This window comes from Rhipicephalus sanguineus, chromosome 6 (assembly GCF_013339695.2).
Source record: "Rhipicephalus sanguineus isolate Rsan-2018 chromosome 6, BIME_Rsan_1.4, whole genome shotgun sequence".
NCBI classification, from domain to species: domain Eukaryota; kingdom Metazoa; phylum Arthropoda; class Arachnida; order Ixodida; family Ixodidae; genus Rhipicephalus; species Rhipicephalus sanguineus.
This window is the reverse complement of record NC_051181.1, coordinates 123491059-123509567: the sequence shown is the minus strand read 5'-3', so window position 1 is coordinate 123509567 and position 18509 is coordinate 123491059. Positions and strand designations below refer to the sequence as shown.

At 48.0% G+C, this 18509-nt stretch overlaps 1 protein-coding gene across 5 annotated transcripts in view; it reads right to left on the bottom strand.

The window, feature by feature from the left end:
- Window positions 1-18509, bottom strand: part of LOC119396324 (solute carrier organic anion transporter family member 74D) — a 192552-nt gene that overhangs the window by 29187 nt on the left and 144856 nt on the right. Inside the window, exon 1 of one of the 5 annotated variants that reach the window (XM_037663492.2) lies at window positions 764-865. The exons of the other annotated variants lie outside the window; for them this stretch is intronic. The gene's annotated coding sequence lies outside the window, so the exon portion shown is untranslated. Of the gene's footprint in view, window positions 1-763; window positions 866-18509 lie in introns of those variants that run through there. 5 annotated transcript variants of the gene reach the window in all.

The following is an 18509-nucleotide window of genomic DNA, read 5'->3' as shown; positions in this document are numbered from 1 at the left end:
CCTCCGGGTCGGCAGTCGAGCACCATAACCACGAGACCACCATGGCAGGTGTCTATTCATTTGCATGTTAACAAAAGTCTATTGAAAGCAAAGAAAGTCAAGAAAAAGACATCAGAATAATTATGAAGACTTTTGTAAGAGAACAGTAATAATAAGAGGGAGAGAGAGAGACCGCACGAAAGAAAAAGAGAAACGGGAAACGTTTTTCGTGCGGGTTTTCTTTACTTTTTTTTTTTGCATTCTTAAATTATTTCTTGCCTGCCTCGGTGGTACAGTGGCTACGGCCCTCGGCTGCTAAACAGAAGGTCGCGGGTTCGATCCCGGCCGCGGCTGTCGCACTTCGACGGAGGCGAAATACTACAGGCCCATGTATTCTGCGATGTCAGTGGTCGTTAAAGAGCACCAGATGGTCGTAATTTCTATGTGCCTCACAATCATGTCGCGGTTTTGGCTCGTAAAACCCCAGATATTATTAAATTATGTCAGTGAGCTATAAATACAAGCTTTTGGTTGCATTCGTCACAATAAATTGCCGCGCTAATTCTCATGTCCTCCACTGCTACAACACCTGTATATAGGCAGTTTATGATGAGTGAAAGTTGGGCTACTTGGTAAGGATTCATCTTGAAAGAAGGTATAGGCGTGCAAACACGGACACAACGAGAACAAGACAACTGTGGACACTATGCAAAGCACCGTTAAATTTGCTTGTAATCCCTTATTTTGAATAATGTGAGAATAAAGCCATCGCAGAAATACTTACCGGTGCTTAGAGAACCAATTCATCCGATCGTTACAAAGACAGCAGCAGATCAACGCGCACGAAATGCAAGGGTACCTCAATCCTTATCTTGTACGCGCACATAAGACAAAGCGCGACAGTTTAAATGTGCGCAGCGATTCCATCGTCGCGGATCCTCTCAGCCAGGCTAAGAGTCATTACACGTACGTGTACACCAGATTCAAACCCATGCAAAACATATGCAGCGCCGTGCGAGCAATACGTAGGCAGAGCGCGCGTCAGCGGATCATATGCACGTCTGGCTGCATTCTTTCGCATGTCGCTTTCCTCATACGTCTTACACTTACGGACGTCATATGCGATCGCGACGACAATGCAAGACGACGCAGGTGCTCCAGAAGCTTTATATATATATATATATATATATATATATATATATATATATAATGTGTGTGTTATCAAAATGTATACACGTTGTCGACGAGTAATAGTAATAATTTCTGCGGTTTTACGGGCCAAAACCAGGACATGATAACGAGTAACGCCGTAGTGGCGAGATTCCGGATTAATTTTTACCACCTGGAGTTCTTTAACGTGCACTTATATCTAAGTATTCGGGTGTGCTTTGTATTAAACCCCATCGGAATACGGCCGCCGTGGCTGGGAACCGACCCTATATACGCCCACGAGCTTGGCAGCGGGATACCTTCAGCTGCTAAGCTATAGATATTATACTATACGGTGGGTGCGATGTCGGCGAAAGGATTGTTGGAATTTGGCACTATTATTTATATCACCGGCCGGTGGAGGCGGGAGAGGGGGGGGGGGGGTTACAACACCCCATGAGGCAGAGTCAATCCCCCCCCCCCTCCTCCCGTCGCTGCCTCGCTGTCCTTTTCATCGAGATTCTAAAGGGATTCTGTTGACGTTGTCATTACAATTCAGGAGATGGCTTGTGGTCTAATTTTCCTGATTGACTCAAGAAATGTATGTGCTATGTTCACTCGTTCACCCCTAAACTGAAGGAGAGCAAACCGCATGATAGTATTATTTCGCATTTTATTTTCTGTCGGATTCCTATAGCTAAGGCAAAAAAAATCATGTATTTGCAAGGTGGCTGCTCCCCTCCCTCCCTCCCTCCCTCCCTCCCTCCCTCCCTCCCTCCCTCCCCTGCAATCCCATGATCTTGTCAAAATTTCACCACCATCCGCTCTCCCGACAGGAATCCTGGGTGCGCTTACTGATGTGATTATATCTCAACATACTCCTCGTGATTAGTGAAGAGCGGCAAACGGTGATCGTTTAGCGTATTTAAGGTAGAAAACCAGCTCAGTAGTGCTTAGCGCTGATTAATGTCGCCTAAAGTTGGCTATAGGACTGCTACTGCTGCGGCTTCTACTATTGGCAAATGCCGGCTACAGTGTTGCCACGTGTTGGCTTAATGATAGCTTGTGTTGGGTAACGCACGCTAATGATAGATATCCACCATTGCAACAGGAACATTGCGTTATTCACTTTCGATCCAACGATTGAGCTGTATACTAATTTTACATAGGCAGTTGCGCAATCTTTCAGATACATCTCAGACCTAAGCGTGCGCAGGGTTCCCCTTCAGGGGGGGCGAAGGTTCGTCGCAGCGCCCCCCTTCCTATTAGGTCAATGTATGCGGCTGCCTTTGCGCCCCTCTTCTCGCCCCCCCTACAATGTATAGGGCTGACTTTGCGCCCCCCCTTCTGGCCCCCTTGCCCCCCCCCCCCCCCCCCCCCTGCGCACGCCTATGATCTCAGACTTCAGCATTGATTGCCCAAATCTTGAAGAAAAAAAAATAAATAAATAAATAAAGAAAGAAAGAAGGAAAGAAAGAAAGAAAGAAAGAAAGAAAGAAAAAGAAAGAAAGAAAGAGAAAGAAGGAAACAAAGAAAGAAAGTCGAACGATTCTGCTCCAATGACAGCCCGATCGAAACTCATCGAATATACGACGCGTTACATAGCCCTCGAGACGAGTGTATTCGAACCTGTACGCGCGCTCAGCGACAACTTCAAGTGCCGCTGGCGACTATGGGCGATAAAAAGCCGTTTCGCGGTGGAGTTTTACGGCTTATGCCTTTCTTCGCCATCGACGCCACACGCGTGACCGGAACATTCAATGTACAGTCGAGCGCGATATGAAGGTTATCGCGCGAGCGTCGACCGGCCTAGCGTCCCAGGGGACTATAGCGGTATACGGTTCGGAACAGTGAAAATCAAGATTACGCATTCCTCTCGCCCTCGTTGGCTGTTCCATGCTATAACAGTCGCCCCTACAACGAATTCTACACCCTTTCTCTCTATTTTAAGCTTTTCATTTGTTGCGATCTAGCGTATTCTTCGTTGGCTCTTATCTCCACGGACGCTAACAAAATTGGTGGGAAAGATATGGTAAAGCTGGTGCTTCGCGCTACTTCTTTTGCACGGCTTGCTAAGTTGAACAAAATATATAAATGAAAGTGCCCCTTCCTCATACGGGAGTGTTAAGGAACGAGTGAGGGAAGCCTGCCTGATACCTCCCTCTCCTCGAAAGGCGATTCTAGGCCGTGGCGCTGTTGTAGTTCTTGGTCGACGCTCGCGCGATAACCTTCAAATCGCGCTCGACTGTACGTGGCGTAATCCGCGATACGCCTACGGCGTCCCACGTGGACAAAAAAAGTTAAAAAAGAAACACAGATAATTAGTTTCTTGAGCAAAATGGCGCGCATTTAGTCCAGGAAACCAAGGAGCCCGCCTTAATAATTAGTGTCTTGTTGACCCGAAGGTCGCGGGATCGAATCCCGGCCTCGGCGGCCGCATTTCGGTGGAGGTGAAACACTATAGCGACCCGTGTACTTAGATTTAGGTGCACGTTAACGGGCACAAGACAGTCAAAATTTCCGGAGTCCTCCACTATATACGGAATCCCTCATAATCGTATCGTGGTTTTGGGACGTAAAACACCAAGACCTATTATTATTAATTAGCGCAGTCCGCACGCGAGTGAAAGCTTTCAAGCGAAGCTTGTTAGGACTCATCAATTTCGGTTTCGGCGTCGTACGCCAAAACTCCAGCGCCGGCGAGCGCACAAGAAATGTGTCCCTCTCAAAGGTGCTCCAGTAACATGCGTATCTGTATGCGCCGTTTTCCAAATAACCGATGCTATCTCGACCGGGCTTGTAGGCGATCAGCCGTTTCTGATAGGGAAATCTGATCTTTTATCGAGCTCACTTGTCATGCCACGTTGACGCATTTCATTGTTGCCTGAATATGAACTCGTGACCGTCGTTGTTGCCTGCAGCAACTAAAGCTGCTAAGCACGCGGATAAAGGTCCGATTCCAGGCACAAGAGCAAGGAAACAGTTAGGAGGGAGCATACTGCGCGATGCGACAGAAATACATTTAAAAAAAAATGTAGTGCGTTGGGCACGCACACGTCAAGCTTTGCTTGCACCCTTTTTTTCGATAATACAAGGGCTCCTGAATTTTCTTTCTGTCTTTCTTCTTTTTTTTTTTTTGTCGAAACAGCGTCTCTTATACTGCACGCTTTTGGGTAGGGGGAGCGCGAGCATTTGTGGGAAGCGCTGGTTGAATGCAGCACGTCGAACGGCAGGTGGAGACATACAATTAAATAGCGCGGCTCCCATTTCCGTACATTCAATTTTTTTCCCCCACTTTTCTACGAAAGATAACGGGAGGAAGCGAACGACGTCTCGAGCAGTCGATTGACTCACGCGAGGCGTTTAAACAGGTACAGAACACACACACACACACACACACACACACACACACACACACACACACACACACACACACACACACACACACACACACACACACACACACACACACACACACACACACTCAGCAACCTCCCAAAGGCAGTCAGCCACGAGGCCACAGGATGCCACCGCACGATCGACGCATGCGCGATTCGCTCTCCGTGTGCGTGTGCAGATAGCGATCTCTAAGCTTCACGGATTAATGGATAAGAGGAGCGCGGCCGGTGCCAAGGGGCAGGGAAACCACGTGCGCGTGGCGCGCGCTGTTGTACGAAGAAGTCGACCCTGGAAACTTTCTCTACAATAGGAAGTATATACCGGCAGCAGTAGCCACATGTCACAAGTTTCTTCTATGCTTTGCCTGTGTCGAGTCTCATATTTTATTCAGGCTCGAGTCGAGATTGCGATCGGAAGGCGCACGGGATTAGAAAAAGGTGAGAGTCGCCATCTTTCTCTCTCTCTCTACACAGGAGGGACGCATGCACGCAACGGCGCGAGATTCGCAAGAAATATGTAGCGCGCTGTCTTCTTGTTCGCGGTTAAGCAATCGCTAAGTGGTACAGAAGTGCGAGGAAAGATATATATCAACCGGAATGGTGCAATCGTTGTCCGTTGCGGGAAGAAATCGAACAGCTGCTACTCGAGACCGTTGCTATTCTATATAGAGTTACGCGATTACGAAGCACCGTTACGAAGCTGCGTTGCGGAGTCTCAAAAGCGCAGGCCTGCCACGTATACGCTTATACCCAGTAAGCGCAGAGCCGAGGACGGCGGGAGGTATGGGGTAACTTAACAAAAAAAAATTTAATGTTTGCACTAAGTCGCGCTAAGCTTGGCAGAGCGAAGCGCGGGCCCGTCGCCACTCGTACCCCCCGTCGACCGACACGTCTAGCTTCGAGGTGCGCTCACGATCACACCATCACATGTCACCTCCTGACGCTCACTTCCATTTCCCATCCCCATGCTACACTATAGTATACAAGGCTATGCTATGCTATGCTATGGCGTGCCTGGATAGGCGGCTGGTTAGGACGCTCGGATTCATATAGAGGGCACGCGGGTTCGAATTCCGCCTCGTGAAGAACTTTTTCGGAAAGAATTCTTGTCTTTCTTTTTCTTAATATCGTTCTTTCCGTTTCTTTCTTTCTCTCTTTCTTTCTTTCTTTCTTTCTCTCTCTCTCTCTCTCTCTCTCTCTGTACTCGTTCTCTCAGCCGTCAGGATTATTACAGGCCACGCCGTAGCGGTGAGCATGGGATTTGCCCAGATTGTGTGGCACATACCAGTTCATGATGGTGATAGTTTTGCGGCAGAGTCGACATTTTAAGGCCTCCTTAAACATCTTCGCTGTTAAAAAAATATTGCACCGCAGGAATAAAGTTCGATCAGCTCGCGCAAGATAGTGTAAATTGGAGAGCATTCGGACAGGCCTTCGTCCTGCAATGGGCATAAAGATAGCCTGCTCCTGCTGCGGCTTGTGACGGTATAGTACTAACCCCCTGTAAAATGTAAGACCTGTCTTCCCGCCTCGAAGAATCGCGTGGTCCGTGCGGCTTTTCAGGTGTACGTTCAAATCACATGCGAAACCTTGTCGAGGTCCGCATTTCCACGCTGTTAAAGCCTATATAAACTTAAACACATTTAGTTGTTTTCGGTTCATTCGGCAATGTAACGCAGTCCAACACAATCGTCTTTACTACATCCAGTAGAACGCAGTCGTTATTTAAACTGCCCCGTCACAAGACACTTCCTTCACATAATACCCCAGATATTATGATTATTATTAACAAACACTTTCTCGCACCGCAACCATATGACCTATTCAATAATCGCTTTGTTCATCATCATCTAGCGAACAATATATGCAATAGCCGATAAATGTTGTTAGTCAAAAATGGGTAACACCACGCTGGTATGACATTTTTGTGTTTAGAGAAAATGGTCGACAATTTAGATCTACTATGCGAGAGCGGTAAGCTCTCCCTCCAGCAACGAGTTCTCGTAAACTAATGAGGACCTGTCACTGTCGATTGCGTGTTCAGAAGAAAAAGTGAATGATTTAGGGCCCTATATATGTACCTATACTTTTTAGACAAAGTTTATTTACACTATGTACAAAAACAAGAACTTGATAACGTTTCGGTAATGAGGGGCACGTACACAACGGCACAGCTATGTGCCACGTCAAATATCACTATCTTGTAGTGTGACATGAGGTACAAAAGAACTCAGCGGAATGAGACAATGGATACAATGCTCATTCAAAAAAACAGTAATCCACCACCGGCACGCTAAATCAACCCTCATGAAATTACACGACACAAACCACCGGGAGAATACAGGCGAAAAGAAAGAACTGTTTCATTTCGCCTGTCTTGTCTTGGTGGTTTCCGTCTTCTAATTTGATGAAGTATGCACCAACTAGCCCAACAACAAGTTTTACAAAAGCAACGCTCGTGTATTGCATGTATTTCAGTCTGCGTGCCTCATAATCATATCGTGGTTTTGACACGCAAAACCCCAAATATTATTATTAAGGCGAGAGCCTTAGATGCCTCATCAAACGCGAAAATTGACCGGCGTCCCGCGTCGGCGGCGTAAACACGAGTGATGCAAAAGATCGTCGTCACGCGATGACATCACTTTATGACGTCACAGATCGCCCAAATTGGTGACGTCACATGATGACGTCATCACATTACATCGTCGCTTGGTCAAAGGTGTGCCGATCACAGAGGCAGTGCAAAACCAGGTAAGGTGCCTCCGATCTTGGAGGCAGTGGAAAACCGCGTTAGGTGCGGAAAGCTGTCGGTGCGTGACGGGGCCGGATCAATACATCGAGTGAGAAGAAACAAAAAGATGGCTTTCGCCTTCGAGTCGTCTCAGGTGAACGCGTAAGAAACCCTGCGAATTTTAATGCTTTTCAGTCTGCCTGCGACGTGTCTAGGTGTTTTTGTCTGTACGCCCGAATCATGCTGAACAACGCACGCGGCCCATCGTTCGTAGCAGTCGGTAACGTTGGTTCGTAGTGCGTCCACCTACCCGGCCAAGAACAAAGAAGTTTCGCTCGAGCCTCCAACCAATCCGTGCGTCGCTCCTGCCTTTATAGAATGACACCTGCCGTCGTATATCTTGCTCAGTCACGCGAGCAAGCGGCGAGTAAGATTATACGCAATCCGGCGAACAATGACCGCTGTAATCAAGTTGTATAATAAGAAATGCCAGACCGAGACGGTTCACGGTCGCTGGGACGCAGCAGCCTTCCTTCAAGATTGTATACAGTACTACTACTACACCACATGTACACCCTTCAAAAGAGAGAGAGGGAGAGAATCGCCAGTATTATACCCAGCCGTGCCAAGCGGGTGGCGGGGCGCCGCACGTAGCAACAAAGTTGCAAGCTCCTAGCCACCCAGCGCCTACCTGCAGTTTCCCAGGTGGCGTATGCTAAATCTGAGCAGCCAAGCGTGCGAAGAGAAAGGGGACACACCGGGCACGACGTGAGATCGTCGCAGTGCTTACCGTACCGAGCGTACGTGTGCAGTGAAGAAAACCATCTGAAGACGAAAAAACAGACTCTGAGCCGAAAAACATAACACGAAACTGCGTTTCCGCTTTCCAGCGGGCTCGAAAGAAACATCGCGGCGCCGTCGGCGTCTCGGTTGTTGACGACGTCGCGAGCACACGCAGAGAGAGAGAGAGAGAGAGAGACGTGCAAGTTTTATTCGAATAGCATCGGCTGCGCACAGTTTGTTTTGCAGTGTTTAAAGGCTCTCTCGGGCCAGCCCGCTCATGCTATAAGGAACGTATGATTGAATAAAACATTTATACCTAAAGAAACTAACCATCGCGCGATAACATGCTTAAAACGCGTGCTAATCCACAACGTGGCGCAAGGACATGAAGTCAAATCTATTACGATGACGACATTGGTGCAGCGTTTTGTTCTTGTTTTCTTTTTTCTTTTCTTTTTCTAACGTTCTTTTACGACGTGAGGCCATCCTCTCGTCAACAGCGGGCTGGGTTACGCAGATACATACCCGTGTGACAGTGAATTTTATTTCTTTCTTCGGCGTATGAGAAAACCGTAAAACGTCTCTTGAGAAACAGCTTGCTGTAATTATATATTCATGCCAGACCGTATCAACAACAGAATCGGCAATCAACGCTAGAGACTCGTTGAAATTCGATCTACCGGAATCGCATAATTAACGCTGCCGTAAAAACACGTATGCTCTATGCAACAGTCAGAATGTATATGTGCCCCCCCCCCCCTATCTGTGTGTGTGGGGGGGGGGAGGCATAAAATACAAAATAAGACAGATTTTACAAAGAAAAGGAAAGAACAGGGGAAAGAGGAAAGGACAATACAGATTGTAGTGGGACATTCGCTTAAGCGACAGGGATACCGGAAGTGACGTGCACCGTACCCAACAACGCTGGTGGCGCAATCCTGCGGCGATGTACGCAGTAAACCATAACACGGCGATGGAAACTTTCCTTCCTTACGCGACCCATCTGTTCCATCACGAGAATATAAAAGAACAGCTCCGTGATGACTCACTTTTTTTGATGATGAGCAACATCGCTGCAGACACGACGCTCGCGACAGTGCGTAGATATATCCTGAATATAGTTTCGTCGTCGCAACAAACGCTTCATCGAGCAAATAAGCGCTAGCTGGCATTCATTGACCTTCAAAACGTAATAATAATAATAATATCTTGGGTTTAACGTCCCAAAACCACAATATGATTATGAGAGACGCCGTGGTGGAGGGCTCCGGAAATTTCGACCACCTGGGGTTCTTTAACGTGCACCTAGACCTTCAAAACTTAATACGCGCAACAAAAAGGAAAACGGGATTACAAGAAAAAAAAAAACAGCACGTATTGTTTCTTGTGCCGGTATTTTGTCGCGCTTTAAAGTTTTGCACAAACTGATTGACAACTCTGGTTCGAGATTGAAGGAATGTAATGTAGATATCGGCGGATGGCCATAGTTCCCTACAATTTAGCCATCTTCAGCCAACACCAGTTAGCATTAGCCCCTGCTAAGGGGATGTGGTATATAAGATATATGCAACTAGATGCGGTGCTGAAAGTCGGGTGACTTTATAAGACGCTGTTAGACCGCGCTGCCATCGGGATTGGTCCACCACTGCGGTCATAAATTGGACACTGGACATCGCACATCATATTCCGCTACATAATGTGGACGCAAGCGGCTCACGAGGACGCTGTCTGGTAAAGAAGGAAGGTACAAGCATGGCACAGACCACATGTATGACAAGCTCCTATGTCAGGGACGCCGAGATAGAAATCCCTCTAAGAACACACACATACAATAAACAACGCGCTCCAATGCCCACTTGCTCTTCGGACCTCCATTCAGACTTGTATATAACCCGACACGGCTCGCCGTTCTCAACAGGGGTCTCGTAATCCAGAGTCTGCGTTCAATAAGTGGGTTTCGGGTTTCGATCACAAACGTTGGCTGCCGTTCGTTAGGCCAGTCACCTTCACTAATAATATGTCTCCCGTCACGCTAACACGTGGTCTTGCTAACAGCCCCAATCATAAAAACTGTTCTTAAGACAGACAGCTGTTCACACTGCAAGCCGGCCTCAACGTGGCTAGGTGAGGTTATACGTAAACGCTTTCACAAATGTTGGCCACCGTTCGTTATGCAGGCCGCCTTCACTAATAATACGACCCCCGTTAAGAAAGCATCTGCTTTCGCTAACAGCCCCAGTCGTAAGAACTGTCCTCAAGAAGGACAGTCGTTCACACTGCAAGCCAAGCTGGACATGGCTAGGTTAGGTTATGAAAACGCTTTTCAGCTGCACCGCTCTGCGACTTGTGGCTTCGCAGGTATGAAAACAAGCGATATAAACAACAAAAGCATGTAATTACGTTTAATGGCGGGACTCCCTCCCTCCGGCGCCTCAACTCGAAAACACTGCTATCAAGGACGGGCGACCCCGTCTTCCTCGCATAATTTTTTTTAACGACCGGCATAAATAAGGATACTTCGCGCTCTTAAGTGTATACAGACCACAGCCGCGGCCAGCATGCGACGCACACGTGACCGGCAACCATTTTAAAGCCCAAACGCTCGTTTATTACGGCATACACGTTCGCTTATGCGTCCCACGTCGTTCATCATTCGTTATGCGGCACGGCGGGTGAGAGAAACCCCATTGTTTGGAGCAAAAAGAAGAAGATGGCGAGGCACAGAAACGCGACAGCGTATACAGTTGCAAGAAGAACTGCGCGACGGAACGGAACAATGCCGGCCTGGCAGGCCGCCGCTCCGCAACGCAATACACGAAACGAGCTACTCCGTGTTAGTGAGTAGTGTGAGGCTCGGCGTAGCCGAGAAAAACGCGAAGTTCGTGAGGAGTGAAGAACTATCAGCACGAAACAAGTACCTCCTATTATGCTCAGTACGGAGTATGCGCAGAAAAATTTAAATGCACGTGAACGCACGCACGTATCGACACACACACACACACACACACACACACACACACACACACACACACACACACACACACACACACACACACACACACACACACACACACACACACAAGAAAGGTCTCTGCGGCGCTCCAAGTAGCAGAGAGGAAAATAGAGATAGGTCACAGCGACGCGGCGGGAAGAAAGACAAAAACAAAGAGGCGGGGGGGGGGGGGGGGGGAAGAAAGAAAGGAACCGGGTGCGATAAAAAGAAATAATAAAAGGGTCGCGCGGCTCGCTATCTTTCGCGCAATTAGCGTTATCGCTCGCCAGCTGCGCCCCGCCGTCGTCAGAACTCCGGAGGCCCCCCCTCCTTACACGTACGCGTAGGATATACACCAAACACACGAGTGCACGTACTCCGCAAGTCGAGACGAGACGCCAGCAGCAAACTGCACGGCAGGCCCGTTGGTTCTTTCTTTCTTTCTTTCTTTCTTTCTTTCTTTCTTTCTTTCTTTCTTTCTTTCTTTCTTTCTTTCTTTCTTTCTTTCTTTCTTTCTTTCTTTCTTTCTTTCCGAGTGCACCTCGTACAAACAAAGATCTCAAGGAAACGAAAGATGGAAAGGCGGCAGACAGTTTGTCTCTCTAAGCGAGCTGAAACTTCAACGCAGTTCGAAAGCTCGGTATTGCGAATTTCGATTCACGTGATTAACAGAGCGGTTTCCAATGCTCCCGCCGCGCACGTTGCTTCGCGTAGGGGCAACGTGAAACACCTGCCCCCTATTCGACAAAAGAAAGACCTGTTTCTAACTGCTTCCGTAACGCATAGCTGGCGATTTGAGAAAGAAATCGAGAAATGCAGTGAGTGAGTGAGTGAGTGAGTGAGTGAGTGAGTGAGTGAGTGAGTGAGTGAGTGAGTGAGTGAGTGAGTGAGTGAGTGAGTGAGTGAGTGAGTGAGTGAGTGAGTGTGTTGAAAGAGGGGCGAGGAGGACAGCAACGTTCGAGTGACAAAACGAAGAGATGGCTTCACGCGAACTACAAGTTCCAATCATCACGAAATGTCGCAAACGCGTGCAATTACCAATTGCCATCGCTCGGGGGTTCAGCCAATCACGTTTCCGGCGCAACACCGTTAATTCCTGCACCAAACTGAACCCTCCTACGAAAACAAAACGAGAGAGAGAAAAAAAACATGGCTGATCCCTCCGTAATAGGAATCGGTATAACACGAAAGTGAAACGTGTCTTCACAGAAGTAGTGCTTATGATATATGAGAGCTTGTACAATGTCTATTCGTGTTTGGCAGCTATAGCACCGTTTGACGTGGATGCGCCCATGTTGACAGCATGTCTCTATCGCGAAGACTAACGCCCATGATCATGATTAAACCGTTGAGGTAGCTGACGGTGTGAACATATATTTGGACACAGCGAATCGTGAATCGCGCGTAAGGATGATATCAACAAGTTCATAATCAACATTGGTACCCGGTATGCACTTCTTCAAAGCGTCGTCAATTAAGGAGAGAAACGGCACGGTGTGCGCTTTCTAGTAATGGGTAGCCGACGCCTGTGCTCATGCATACATAACACACACTGCACTTCAGCAACGCGGGAGGTAGAGGTTCGTAGCCTGAGCCGCAAACGCGTGCGTCCCGCTGGCCTCTGTCTCGCAGGCGCTGCTCTCGCTCCACCAAGGCACGACATTCGCCCGTCGAACTCGCGTCCTTTCTGCAACGCATATTGCAGCAGTTTTGTTAGTCGGTGCTCTCGCAATTGAAGCAGTCGGCGGCAGAGAAATCCCGTTCGTGCACGTGGAAGCTGCACTACTCCGATGAGCCGACGCACGCTAACACGAATCCAAAGGCAAAGAACGTAACTGCGTCAAGGGTGCCTCGGCGACGCCAGCGCGGCCAGTCTACCTCTCTGGTATCGAGACGCTTTAACCATGACCTCCGATATCACGTGCAATCTCGGAGTAAGCGCTAGTAAGCATGCTAGTAAGTGTCGATCGTGAAGCATTACTTCCTTTCACCTCTCACAGACGGCGGCACCGCCCCGCTCCGCCCGCCGCGAAAGAGAAGGTGTGAAACATATAAGGCGCGTTCGCGCCGTGCCTAGCATCTCCCGAGTTGGCTTAGTCGGTAGAGCGTCGGGCGCTTGCCGTCGCGGCCGCAACGTCGTGGGTTCGATTCCCAGCGGGGTATGTTTTTCTTGGTTTTTTTTTTCTTTCTCACCCGTTGGCGTCCATTTTATCAACGTCATATCCGTGACGGATGTACTTGGTGGACCCCGGCATAAAACACTTTCGTGTTAAAAAAGACGGCGCCTCCGAGAAGCAACAATTACGCAATCCATCGCCTATACGACGCCTCAGTCGCTTTTTTTTTTTGTTTCACGATTTTTCAACGTCTGTGTGAGAGCGCGTCATTGGCGACGATGAACGCAATTCCTCTTCCTTAACACGCAACGGATCCAATGAACGGGTGTCGATGCCTGCCCTCGCCGCTCTCAGCCCACACGAAGACGCACTGCGCACGCGCCGCCTTTTTTCCTACAATGAAGGAAACGAAAGACGCTCGGGACAAAAACGAAAAGCGAGATTGCATTCGACGAATAATAATATAGAGGCAACCCGAGCGCACCCGAACCGACAAACACTTCTCGGAACAATCAGGATCATCTCGGCCGAGTGGCGCTCCGCTAACGAGGTCGCGCTCAGGTGACGGCCCACCTTGCACGCTCGACGCCCATGCGCGATGGATGGAACGGCACCATCGCACGCGCAAGTTACAGTAGCTTTATAGAGACACAGTAAGCGGTGTAACTTGAAGCTATCGGCCTCGATAATTGCGTGCAGTGATGGGAGAGCGAAACTATCACGCGCATGTAGGTGTTCAGGGATTGCGTGGCTGTTTAAGGATCCAGATGTGGGCGTAGCTCGAAGCCAGACATCGCCCGCTATAATTCCGTGAAGCATTGCGAGAGCTACGAGCTATAGGCGAAACGGCGGGAGAACAGTTAAAATTCTAAATTTGACTCCTTGTTGTTGGACGAGCTACCGAATCTTGCGCAGAACATTAAAATGACAGTGAGGACGCTAGGAAAATGTTAGATCCATACTATTTAACGAGAAAGCGTCAATTGTCCGCTTACGCACACTGATCCGCTCTGCAAGTCTTCTTTATAACTGTATTCGCCTTGTTAGCACTGCACGCATTCATTTTGCGGAATAGTGTGGTACGTTGAATGCACTAAATCTGTGTACAGTGACCGCTCTTTGTCAGCAATGTTCTAAGGGAAACTCGAAGAGCTCTATCGCACTGGCCGAAATCATATCGAAGAAAAATCCAGTATTCTATAGGTGCAAGCGTAAGTTCAATTCCAACAGCGTCAAGAAGAAAGCAAAATGCAGTTGTTTCGCTTGCCTTATTCAAAGCTTTAGTTTATCTAATGTCATATATCCGAAAACTGAAACCGTTTCATGTGCATTACTCAAAGATGATTCGAATTCTCTGACGTCACGTACCAGCTTTACGGATGTGTAAGCACCACTTGTCACGTTGGCAAGTTGGCCTGCGTGCTAACCTCCCTGCCTTTCCCTTCTGAATTCCCTATTTCCCACTGGCGATTCCCTCACCATCGCTGAGCAGCCTCTAAATGTGTTTACGGTAAAGACACATCCGTCTTATTGTACAATGAACGCAATGTAGCGCATGGTGGTACAGAAATTACGTCACAAACTCCCTTGTTTCCAGACAGTGCGTGTATATAGGCATCATCAGCATCATCTGGAGCTTCACTATGCACTAACTCACGCAGCTATCGCACTAGAATGGTCGATTCGCCAGTACGTGTGCGCTAACAGGAAATGGGAAGATTCTAGACCATCGATCAGCTCTTGTGCCAATCCCTGGCGTCTCAGCACCGCCGAGGCCAGGATTCGATCCCGCGACCTTCGGGTCAGCAGCCGAACACCACATAAGCACTATATGACACCATGGCGCGTCCCCTTGTCATCCCGTATGGTATGGTTCCTTATTGCGGCAGCGGTACTGTTTTGCCTTCTTCCTGCAGTAATACGGTATATATCGTCGTACATATATATACCTGTGCATATGACCACGTGTATTCATATATAGACCATAATGCGTTAGCTGGCGGTGAGGCGTAGCCAAAGCTGCAGTAAGAATGATCCATTGAAAACCGAAATCAAAGGTGGATCGACTCACCACCGCTGCTAAGGTTGCCACACTTCGGAGCGCATAAGCACGCGGCGACGGCGGCCAACGCGATCTAACAAGGCGTGGGCGCGCGCGCACGCAGATTACTCCCCCTCTTCCAACGATGACGCGGTACTTTTTCGCTCTCGCATTTTCTCGCGAAGGGAGGCCCCTGGAAACGAGACACTAGGTGATACTGCGACTGCGCAACGGCATCGAAAAAGAAACAAATAAAAACAGCTTAACGCGTAAGTACCTAAAAATGCAATATTTGAGGGAAAAAGAAACGTAAGGCTTTTCTTTTTCTTTTTTTTTTTTCGGAAAGCGAGCGAGTATGGGGGTAAGGAATGTGTGAATAAAGGCGATAGTATAAACGGTTAGAAGCACGCATAGCGCGCGGGTTGCCACATAGCAACAAGTTCTAGAATCTTAAAAGAAAACAGAGGAACGCTGCAGTGTTAGCGACACGCTATCATATACAGCGCGGCTGAGAGGTTCTCAGAAACTATATATGGTGTAACACGTGAAAGCCGATAGATATAAGATTGCGTGACCACCCCATTTGCACGTCAATTCATTCTCACGCGCTGAAGGGCCGACTGAGACGGATTGAATGAAGAAGTGGAAGCCTTGGAAGTGGTTTTATATATATATATATATATATATATATATATATATATATATATATATATATATATATATATATATATATATATATATATAACAGGGCTAACTTCCATCAAGATCGCTATGTGCAACGCGGGCGTGCCTGAGGCATGCAGCCGTATAGGATTTCCTTCCTTCGCGTATACAGCTTCATGGGAGTGCGGCACGTGCTATAGCTAACAATAGGTAGGAACGCGAGCTCTTGAGCGGCTTTACCAATACGGCACGCGCGGGAATGGGAATTCCGCGAAACGAATGTCTACGCGTTCCAGCTATATAACCGCGAATGAGAATAAAAAGAAGACAAAGAATACAAAGGAAGACCGCTTTCACCGCACATGCAAGTCGAGCCTTTTACACGTCATAGAATCTGTGGACGTGACGCCATCGGTTTTCTGGAATTCTGGGAAACGAAGCAGTTCATTTATGTGCACAGCTTTCCAGCGAATTCGTGTCGCAATCTCGACGACAGGAACAAAGGCAGTGGCAGCGATCGAGTAACGTTCGTGAGCTCGGTCTATCCTCTCAACGCTGCATGTAACAAAGCCACCTAAGAAGCAAAAGATGAGTTAAAACGAAGGGCATACGTAAGTGGCGCCCCCTACTCGAAGAGAGTAACGTACTAAGTGTCACGGCGTGTAATGTGTCTCGTTAATGATCACTTTTAAATCGTCGCAGCTTAGCCAGGAAGGCGAAGCGCATCTGCATAGAGAGCAAGGTATTAAAATAATGAAAGACAAGAGAGGAACAGGCAGGCCAATCATGCGGACGAACGTCTAGTTTACTACCCTACTACACTCTTAAGAAAAAAAAGAGTCCTCTGACTCCTTTTGGAGAGTTCTGGCTTGTCACGTAATGACTCTCTTTTAAAGAGGCACGTAAACTCTCTTTGGGGGGCCATTGTACTCTCTTCAGAGAGTCGTATGACCCGCAAAAGAGTTAACGTGACTCTCTAAAGAGAGTCATATACGTGGCAAGTCAGGACTCTTCGCAAAGAGTCAAAGGAGTTTTTTTTTTTTTAGAGTGTATGGGTGTGAGGGTATGGGGACTGAAGAGGAAAAAAGGGCACTGCACGCGCACTGGAATCACCATGACTAGCTCATGACTGATGACGTGCCACTAAGCACGGACTCAATAGCAGGGCTGCGGTGGGTACACGACTTTTAAAAAATCAACAAAAAGAAGAAAGTTAGCCCTATACAGTTTCTGGTATCATACGAAGTTCGCGCAGCGATGTTAAAGCGGAGACCGGAAAGGAAAGCAGAAGCGACGTGGACCGGCGCTTACTCCGAACTAATTTATTTGACACACACGCACACGCACACACACACACACACACACACAAACGAACGAACGAACTTTCAGATAGATGTAAACATGCTATCGCGCACGGAAAGTACTAAACTTGGCCAAACATAAACTGCATCTCCTTACCTATAACAAGTGAGACAAGAAAGATGTCCAGGAGAAAATGGAGATTGTAGTGATGAGTAATCGTTGAACAGGGAATGTCACTGGAACCAACGTTTTGACGAGTCGACTTGTCTTTGTCAGGGCAGCAACCACCTTAATTCCTTAGCGGCGTGTTTATGTACGCCTTGCTTACAAGTTACAACCTATGTCTGTAAGAGTCGCAGTATAGGAGCACTGACTCAGTTCAATGTGCACACTAGGAAAACTGGCTAAGAGGCGATCTCGACACACAGAACACTGGCCTCATTGAGATAGCTTGTCGAGTGCTACGGTGCGTGTGTCTGTGTGTGTCTTGTGCATGTTCTGTATGTGTCTGGCACTTATGTCAAATGTCACTTCGCTCTTTATAACACCCATGTAGAATCCGCCTATTTTTTTTTTTTTTTCAATTTTCCTGCGCTGCCATCTGCCGTTTTGGTAGGGGTGCGGAGGTTTGCGGGGTGATCCGGGACAACCGGGATCGCCAGAACAAAAGCCTCCGAGATCGAAAGGCATGCGGAGACCCTACCACAGCGTTTCGAGACTTTCCCGCTAGGGGAATGGCGCATGCGCTGTGGCACCGTGAAAAAAAAGGCGGATTGCATGCATGCCTGGCGTTCAGCCAGGCAACCCTCTCCAGTGTTCATTAAAGGGGCCCTGCAACACTTTTCGAGCATGCTCAAAAAGCGCTGCCGATCGGTAGTCGAGGCTCCGAGAACACGCGAGCCAATATTATAGCGATGCGCACGGCCTGGAATTTACATAAATTCTCAAAGTCAAGCTGAAAATCGCTCCCTGCTTCTCTCGACAAATGACGTATTAGTCCCGCAAATATGACGCGATTGTCGGGCCGTTCCACATTGGCTGATGTTATATTCACGATAGCACCCTCAACTTTTACTTTCGTTTGTTAATTTTTAGTTCAATAAGTAGATATAGGTATGTTTATATTATGTTTATCGCCTGTAATCAACACCGAACAAAAATTGAATATTAGCACTTCCGGTCTCATCGACAGCTCGTCTGCTCGTAGTTGCGTGGTTCCGTTTTCTTCGCCAATGCGCAGTGCCCGAAAACGTGAATATTTCTGTGCTTTTGACCATCGCCGGTGCCATTGAGAGTGGCAGCCGTTCGAGTGTTGCCTCGTCAGCTGAGAACTGCATCGTCGGCACGTTCT